The sequence below is a fragment of the Otolemur garnettii genome, unplaced genomic scaffold, assembly GCF_000181295.1.
Source record: "Otolemur garnettii isolate 467f Iridium unplaced genomic scaffold, OtoGar3 scaffold00096, whole genome shotgun sequence".
Classification (NCBI taxonomy): domain Eukaryota; kingdom Metazoa; phylum Chordata; class Mammalia; order Primates; family Galagidae; genus Otolemur; species Otolemur garnettii.
The window spans coordinates 115,205-124,519 of record NW_003852491.1 but is presented as its reverse complement, the minus strand read 5'-3'; the positions used below and the strand labels follow the sequence as shown (position 1 = coordinate 124,519).

At 39.1% G+C, this 9,315-nt stretch overlaps 1 protein-coding gene across 1 annotated transcript in view; it reads right to left on the bottom strand.

Moving 5' to 3' along the window:
* LOC111727156 (ATP-binding cassette sub-family A member 3-like) overlaps window positions 1-9,315 on the bottom strand; it is a gene marked incomplete at its 5' end in the record, with an annotated part of 186,952 nt that overhangs the window by 79,196 nt on the left and 98,441 nt on the right. The window lies entirely within an intron of this gene.

Below are 9,315 nucleotides of genomic sequence, written 5' to 3'. Positions count from 1 at the left end.
TTTGAACCCCCCACCTTAGGTGTATGTGGCTGGCGCCTTAGCCGGTTGAGCTATAGGTGCTGAGCCAGAAATAAATATTCTTAAAAAAGTTTTTTATGGTTAAAAAATAACCATAAAACTATTTATTTATTTATTTTTATTATTGGGGATTCATTGAGAATTCAAAGAACTAGGTTACACTAATTGCATTTGTCAAGCAAAATCCCTCTTATAAAAGTGTTCAAAAGTATATTTAAAAATATTATTCATAGTAGAAAAATGTATTCAAAGATGCCCATAATAAGACTATTTAATTTGATAAAAGAAAAATGATTAACAATAAGACTAAATTAAATATAGCATGTTAATATAAAAGAGTATTATAATTATAAGGTAAAAAGATGATTGGCTAGAGACATTGCTTACTGGACCATCTGGGAGGGAAAGAAATTTTAGATAAAGGAAAGGGGAGGGAAGACACAAGATGGCTGACATAGACATTAGCTGCTGGATCATCTCAGAAAGAAAGAAAAGTTTTACATGAAAAAGAAGAAAAACCAAACAAACATAGATTGTCAAACATGATTGTTTTCTGAGAAAAGTGCCACAACCTATGAAAGATTCCATAGGAAGAAGCTGTGGAGCAGAACAAAAGGAACAAGATATAGGCAGAAGACAACCCCTGAAGATTGGTGTTCAGTAAAAAGGGTAAGTGGAGTGGTTTATTTCTCTCTTCCTAACATCTCTGGCAGTAAGCTGGCCTCTGAACTCCTCACAAGCCCAAAAGCTAATGCTTTTAGAGCATTGGGAAGTCTTCCTGAACACAAAGCACCAGCCTGTCAGCCCCTGATGGGGTGCTTCCTGTCACCACAGACTTGAGATGAGAGAGCAGGTGCTATATTTCTTATTCACCCACTGTGAATGTTTGTCCTTCTTAGAGGACTTCAGCTCCCAGTTTTCATATTGCTTGTTCCTACACAGACATTCCCACACTCTGGCCAAGACTCTAGGAGCCACAAAGAACTTGTGGGCTCCAGGATTTGTGTGACCTCAGAGTCTGGACATTCTAGGCAGGCTAAAGGGATAGACATGACTACAGTATTAGCTTTCCTCCATACAGAGTCTTTTCTTCCCCTCCCCCTTCCCCATTGGCTACTGCTAAGAGAAAAAGTTGAGTCAGGGCTTTCAGGAGCTGATGCTCTCCCGGTTGGTGCATACACCACAGTGGGGCTTCCATGGAGAGAGGGGCTCAAACTTTTTATATTAAAGACTTGTGGAAGACTAAGAGGTGTGTGGACAGTGAGCACCCTGCTTACTGGCCCTTCCTGGTGCTGCTTGCCTCGCTGCTCCCTCAGAGCAGGGTATATAGCAGAGGAACATCAAATCTGCATGAGCATCCTATAGGCAACTCAAGACAGGGACCCTTCTCCCTGTAATGATTAAGGGATAGATCTTTTGAGACCCAGTGACAGGCTTATAGGCCAGATCCTATAACCTCAGGACTCCATTGTGTTGCTTGGGGACATGGTAGGGAGATTTGTGAACTAATCTCAGCACAGTCCATGTGGGAAGACTAGGAGGAGAGTGTAGTGTGGGTCCCAACTGTGGTGTACTCACAGAGCAAACGTCTCCTTCCCCCCGCCCCAGGGCTGCAATGTCAACCCCGTGTGGGATCCTAGACAGTAAAGCCCCAGCTGTACCACCATCCTAAAGGAACTCAGCTAGTTTGAACTCCTGCTTGCTGGCAGATTCTAGAGGGCGACTAGAGTTGGGGGAGGAGGAAGAAGAGCAAATCCAGCTCAAAACAGCCATATTGTGAATATCAGATGACTCACCTCCACAAGCAGACTTTCTGAATGGTTGTGGCCAGCTCAGCCCCTCCTCGAGGCTTTCCCTAGAAGCCTGGGAGTGGATCTTTGACCCCTGATGCAACAGTTACCTCAGCATTTGTAAAGCCTGAGGGTAAGCTCATGCAAGCCATCTCTGCCCAGCTCATTCCTACACCAGACCCTGTAACTGCAGAGAATAAGGAGTCACCTGGAAGTTCCAGACCTCCACCCTCAGCCTGGGGCATTCCTGTGGGGCTAGAGCCAGTCACAATATCCCAGAATAAAATTCAGCTTGTTTGTTCTGGTGTGCTGGCAAATATCACCTACTGACAGGGAGGTCATTTTGTACAGCCCCTTACAACATATACTGACTCAATTACATAGGGTGTTGTTGATCCTTACACACAAGTGCTGCCTATATCTTAGAAGATAACTGGGCATAAAAATACAATTCACACTTGTTAATAAAACCCCAGAGCTGGCTCAGGGCCTGTAGCTCAAGCGGCTAAGGTGCCAGCCACATTCATCTGAGCTGGCGGGTTCAAATTCAGCCCGGCCCACCAAACAACAATGATGGCTGCAACCAAAAAATAGCTGGATGTTATGGCAGAAGCCTGTAGTCCTAGATACTTGGGAGGCGGAGGCAGGAGAATCACTTGAGCCCAGGAATTGGAGGTTGCTGTGAGCTGTGATGCCATGGCTCTCTACCCAGAGCGACAGCTTGTGGCTCTGTCTCAAAAAAAAAAAAAACAAAAAAACAAAAAAACAAAACAAAACCAAAAAAACCCACCTCATCTCCTCAATGTTTTCCTGCAACCAGCCCAGTTTTTCTCCCTCCCTTATGTGCTCTTTATCACCCAGTTTGATTTAGCCTTTCTGGCATTTTGCAGGGATAGGAGGAGTAGGAAGAAATGTCACATTGGTAAATTTTAAATCTTAATGCACACATGGAATAAAATGGATATGCGTGAGCAAAGGAGGGAGCAGAACAAAGCAATGGGGACATGTGGAAAGGAATTCTCCAATACCTCCTGCCAAGTCTGACTTTGCTCCTGGCCCAAACAATACACTACTAAGCCATAATCACCTTGGGAGCCACCTGTTCCTCCAAAGGGGATAATATGTAGTTATTAAGAACAAAGTCTTTGAAGTAAAACCCTGATGACACCTCTACCAGCAGTGTGACCTGATCAGGTTACTTAGCCCTCTGTGCCTTAGTTTCCTTTTCAACAAGATGGAGATGATAATAGCCAAAAAATAGGCAGGTGTTGTGGTGGGAATCTGTAGTCCCAGCTACTCGGGAGGCTGAGGCAAGAGAATCCCTTAAGCCCAGGGGTTGGAGGTTGCTGTGAGCTATGATGCCACAGTGCTCTACCCAGGGCAACAGCTTGAAGCTCTGTCTCAGAAAAAAAAAAAAAAAATCAGACCCCAGAGGTGGAGAAAGGGTTAAAAAGATCTCCATTGAGCTGGAAAATATTCTCCTTAGTAAAGTATCTCAGGAATGGAAAAAAAAATATCCAATGTACTCAGTACTACTGTGAAACCAATTTATAATCACTCATACTTGCATATGAAAAATGAAACACAACTATAGCTTAGGGTGAAGGAGGGAAGGGAAAGGAGAGGGGAAGGTAGGCAGGTCGGCTAATAGAGGGAGGGTTGGTAGGGGGACCATAACTGTGGAGCATATTGCAAGTACAAGTTGGATCTATCAGGTGTAAATGTCTTAATCCTGTAATTGGGTAAAAGTGGTGAAGGCTATGTTGTTCAGTAGGATGTAAGCATTCCAATTTGTACAAATAATCAACATATTGAATCCTATAATGGCATAAATGTACTTATGATCTATGTACAGAAGACTTAATAAAAAAATAGATCTCCATCCTCCCTTTTAAAAGAGAGATAATGACTTTGCCCATACATAGCTCTCCCCTGCTACACCCTACAAAAAAAATAGCAACTGTGAAAACCACCACATTGGCTTGGTGCCTGTGGCTCAAGTGGCTAAGGTGCCAGCCACGTAAACCTAAAGTGGTGGGTTAGAATCCAGCCCAGGCCCGCCAAACAACAATGACGGCTGCAACCAAAAAATAGCAGGGCATTGTGGTGGGCGCCTGTGGTCCCAGCTACGCGGGAGGCTGAGGCAGGAGACTTGCTTGAGCCCAGGAGTTGGAGGTTGCTGTGAGCTGTGATGCGACAGCACTCTACCCAGAGGGACAGCTTGAGGCGCCTGTCTCAAAAAAAAAACCCAAAAACCCACCACATTAAGGATATCTATAACCAAAGGCATGCACCCAGAATCTAGATTGTAATCAAAGCATCCACAAACAAAACCAAAGGTTCTTATTCAACAGATGACACAGATTTTCATTTACGAGTGAGGGGAGTAAGCCCCATCGAAACAAGAGAAAATATAAAAATAAGAAATGACAGCTGCCCCAGATAAAGAATTCTGGAGATATTAATTACCATAGTGAAAGAACACCCCCACCAAAGGGAACACCAGCTATCTAGCAATAGATAATGACTAAAATGAAAATACTAAAATGACAGATAAAGAAATCTAAATATGGATGGTAAGGACTCTCAATGAAATAAAGAGAAAATGAAAAAGCAACTCAAAGACACCAGAAAAACAATTCAGTAAATGAATGAAGAATTCACTACAGAGAGCAACATATTAAAGAAAAATCAAATAGAATGTATGGCAATGGAAAATTCATTTAAGGGATCAATAAACTGTTGTATATGTATTCAGCCATTAAAAAGATGGAGACTTTATATCTTTTATGTTTGCCTAAATGGAGGTGAAACACATTCTTCTTAGTAAAGTGTCTCAAGAAAGGAAAAATAAATACCCAATGTACTCAATACTAATATGAAACTGACATATAAACAATACAAGCTCATATGAACAATAAAACTTAAATATAGTTTAATAAAGGGGTCCAGAGGTGAGGAAGGGAGGGGGGAGATGATAGGCAGAAGGAGGGAGGGCATTTGGTGGGATCTCACCTAAAGTGCACAAAGCCAGGGTATATAGCACACACCCTGGGTGAGGGGTTCTTTTACAACTGAAACTAAGAAAAAAATCAACAGAGCTAAGAGATAACCTAAAGGACGAGAGAAAATATTTGTAAGCTGTACGTGTGATAAAGGGCTATCACCAGAATTTACAAAGAACTCAAGCAAAACAGCAAGGAAAAAAAATTAACAATAGGGCAAAAGACATGAACAGAACATTTTCTTTCTTTTCTTTTTTTTTTTGAACAGAACCTTTTCAAAGGAAGACAGACCCAACAACATATGAAAAAAATGTTCACTAACATTAATCATCAGGAAAATACAAATTAAAACCACCATGAGATATCATACTATTCCAGTTAGAATGGCTTTTATATATTAAAAAGTCCTAAAACAATAGATGTAGGTGTGAAAACAGCAAGCGAGAGAGAAAGGAATGCTTATACATTGTTGGTGGAACTGCAAATTAATACAACCTCTATGAAAAATGGTATGGAGATTCCTCAAAGAACTAAAAGTACACTTACCATTTGATGTAGCAAACTTCTACTGGGTATTTACCCAAAGGAAAAGAAGTCATTTTATCATAAAGGTACCTGCATAGGGATGTTTATTGCAGCATAATTCACAATTACAAAGATGTGGAATCAACTCAAGTGCCCATCAATTAATGAGTGGATTAATAAAATGTGGTATATGTACTATCAGTCATAAAAGGAGTACTACTCAGCCATTACAGATGAATTAATATGTTTTGCAACAATCAGGATGGAACTGGAGACAGTTCTCCTAAGTGTCTCAAGAATAACAAACACCACATATTTCCACTATGTCTATTAAATTGAAACATACTGATGAGCATACATGTGCACAAAGGGAAGTAAAATTCAGTAGAAATCAACTTCAGGGAAGGAGAGAGGAAGGCCCCAGAAACACCTGCCTAGTGCATGCAATGAACACTCTTTGGGTGATCCACACCAATACCAGGACTAAACCATTACAAAAGCAACTCTGGTAACTTAAAACATTTGTACCTCTTTCATTTTTTTAAATTAAAAAAAGGCTACTATAACCATGGATATTAAAATGGATACTATATAATTAAAAGTGCCATATAGCAACTGAAAATAAGTATATAGAACATATCAACAAAAAGAAATTTTAATAGGAAATTAAATTCTAAATCTGATGAACCCAAACTGTCATATACTCATAAACAAATATTTATTTCTACTTAAAAAAATAGTAAAGAATTTAAAAGATGTGGAGAATATAGACTTTTGTTTACATTAGGTTCTTTCTTTCCCACAACATTATACAAATTCTTGCATTTAAAAAATTTTTAAATAAGGGCAATTATGGCAGATCAAGGAAATCCAAGCACTGGCTCTTCCACAGAAACAACAGCAGCAAAAAGGTAAAAACTGTCAGAACTTTGGAAAAAATCAAGGGTGACTGGAAGAGTGTGTGAACTAAAATAAAATCTTAAGCCTCCTAGCTGATTGAATGGATGTACTCTTGGCCAAGAGGACCCCAGAAATGCTGTAAGACAGAATCGCTGGTCAAGAGAAGAGAGACCAGACTTGCTTCCTCATGCCCCCTTCCCTTCTTGGTGATGGACTTTGTAACTCATTAATAAACCTAAGGCTATGCAGGAGAAAGCTTAAACCATATCTGCAGGTCTTCAATTTAATAGATCAGTTGAGTCCCGTGGCTTGTCTCTGATTAGTAGACTTCCTTGTCTTAACACATTCTTAAACTCCACTTCTTTAACTATTTTCAAATCAAAGAATTTTTAATCCTGTCTATAACCTGTAATTCCCCACTCTGAGATGTCCTGCCATTTGGGACCAAAAGAATGTACCCTTGAATGTATTGATATATGACTTTACATGGAATTCCTGTCCCCCCCTGAAATGTACAAAACCAAATTGTAATACAACCAGAGGGAGACCACTTACTCAAAACTTCTTGAGTGTGGCAATCTGAGCCATGGTTGCACATATTCAGCTCAGAATAAAACCTCTTTAGATAATTGTACAGAGTTTTGGTTCTCTTCCACTGATAGGGGTGAAGATGTTCTATGGCATTTTTACTTACCCGTATCCCACACCCTTTCCTGCCTTAGTCACAGTCTTGAAGACAGCACTCTGTGTTGCAGGTGAGGGTTCCTGGTTCTGGAAGGAGCATAGCAGATCTTGCTTCAAATAAACTGTGTTAATTTGTTTTGACCAGACTGAGGATTGCTGAAGGACTGTGTAAAAGTCTTTCCATTGTTTCACCTAATTTGCAACTCCTCAAGGTGAGGAAGCAGATAGGTGAAGGGGATTTTGGGGGTAATTTTTCCATTATTACAATATCTGTCTTTTTACTAGTCTATTTACATTTAAAGTAATTAATGATACAGAGGGAATTATTTTCATCATTTTGCTGTTTACTTACAGTGTATTTCCTGTTCCTTTTTTACTGTCTTAATTTTTTGGTTAGTTGATTTTTTTCATGAGCCATTTTGAGTCCCTTTTCATTTCCTCTGTGTGTATTTTTATATGTCTGTGGTTACCACAGGGATCATATTTAACATCTTATATTTATTACTATTTAGTTTACATTGACACCATCTTAGCTTTCATAGCTTACAAAAATGTCCCTACATATCCCCATACTCTCCCCTTCATGTTGTCTCAAATCATCTTTTTCATTTTTTATTGATACATAAGTATACATCTTATGGGGTACATGTGATATTCTGATACAAGCATACAATGTGTGATAATCAAATCAGGGTAATTAGAATACCTACTACTTTAAAATATATCTTTTTTTGTGTAAGAAATATTTCAGATCTTACAGCTATTTTGAAATATTGTAAACTGTAGTCATCCTACTGTGCTATTGAACACTAGAACTTATTCCTCTTATCTAACTATATTTTTGTACCCATTCACCAATAACTCTTCATCCTTTTCCACCCTGCCCAGCCTCTGATAACCATCATTCTACTCTCTACATTTTTAGTTCTCACATATGCATAAGAACATGTGATATTTGTCTTTCTGTGTCTGGCTTATTTCACTTAAAGTAACATCCCTCAGTTCTAACCATGTTGCTGTGAATGACAGTATCTAGTATGGATGAATAATATTTCATTGTCTCCATATACATTTTTGTTATTCATTTATCAGTTGATAGGCGGGTAGGCTGACTCCATATTTTAGCTATTGTGAATAGTGCTACAATAAACATGGGAATACAGTTATCTCTTTGAGGTGATGACTTCATTTTATTCTAATTAAATCATAGCTGTGTACATCAATGCAATCATGAGGTATAATGTGCTGGCTTTATATAGCATTTGAAATATTTTCATCAAACTGGTTAACATAGCCTTCACCACATTTTCTTAGTTGTGTTAAGACATTTATGTTCTACATTTAGTAAATTTTGCATATACCCTTGTAAGAGGCATTGTAGGTGTGGTCCCACTGATAATCCTCCCTCCACCCATCTTCCCCCCTCCCTCCCCTCCCTCTCCCCCTGCCCCATATTCTTGGGCTATAATTGGTTTATAGCTTTCATATGAAAGCTATAAATTGGTTTCATAGTATGGCTGAGTACATTGGATACTTTTTCTTCCATTCTTGAGATACTTTACTAAGAAGAATATGTTCAAGCTGCATCTTTCTTTAAGGCTGCATAATATTCCATGGTGTACATATACCACAATTTATTAATCCATTCATGGGTTGATAGGCACTTGGGCTTCTTCCATGACTTAGCAATTATGAATTGGGATGAAATAAACATTCTGGTACAAATATCTTTGTTATAATGTGATTTTTTGGTCTTCTGGATATATACCTAGTAGAGGAATTATAGGATAAAATGGCAAGTCTATTTTTAGATCCCTAAGTGTTCTCCAAATATCTTTCCAAAAGGAACATATTAGTTTACATATGTTCCAGTAGTGTAGAAGTGTTCCTTTTTCTCCACATCCATGACAACAACTATGGTTTTGGGATTTTGTGATGTGGGCTAATCTTATTGGAGTTAGGTGATATCTCAAAGTAGTTTTGATTTGTATTTCTCTGATGATTAAGGATGATGAGCATTTTTTCATATGTATGTAGGCCCTGCACCTGTCTTCTTCTGAGAAAGTTCTTTTCAAGTCCCTTGCCCACACTGAGATGGGATCACTTGTTCTTTTCTTGCTAATATGTTTGTGTTCTCTGTGGATTCTGGTTATTAAATCTTTGTCGGAGATATAACCTACAAGTATCTTCTCCCATTCTGAGGGCTGTCTGCTTGCTTTACTTACTTGTTCTTGGCCGTGCAGAAGCTTTTTAGTTTGATCAGGTCCCAGTAATGTATTTTTGGTGTTGCTTCAATTGCCTGAGGGTGGGGGGCGTCCACCTCATAAAATATTCACCCAGGCTGATTTCTTGAAGTGTTTTCCCTGCACTTTCTTCTAGTATTTTTATACTTT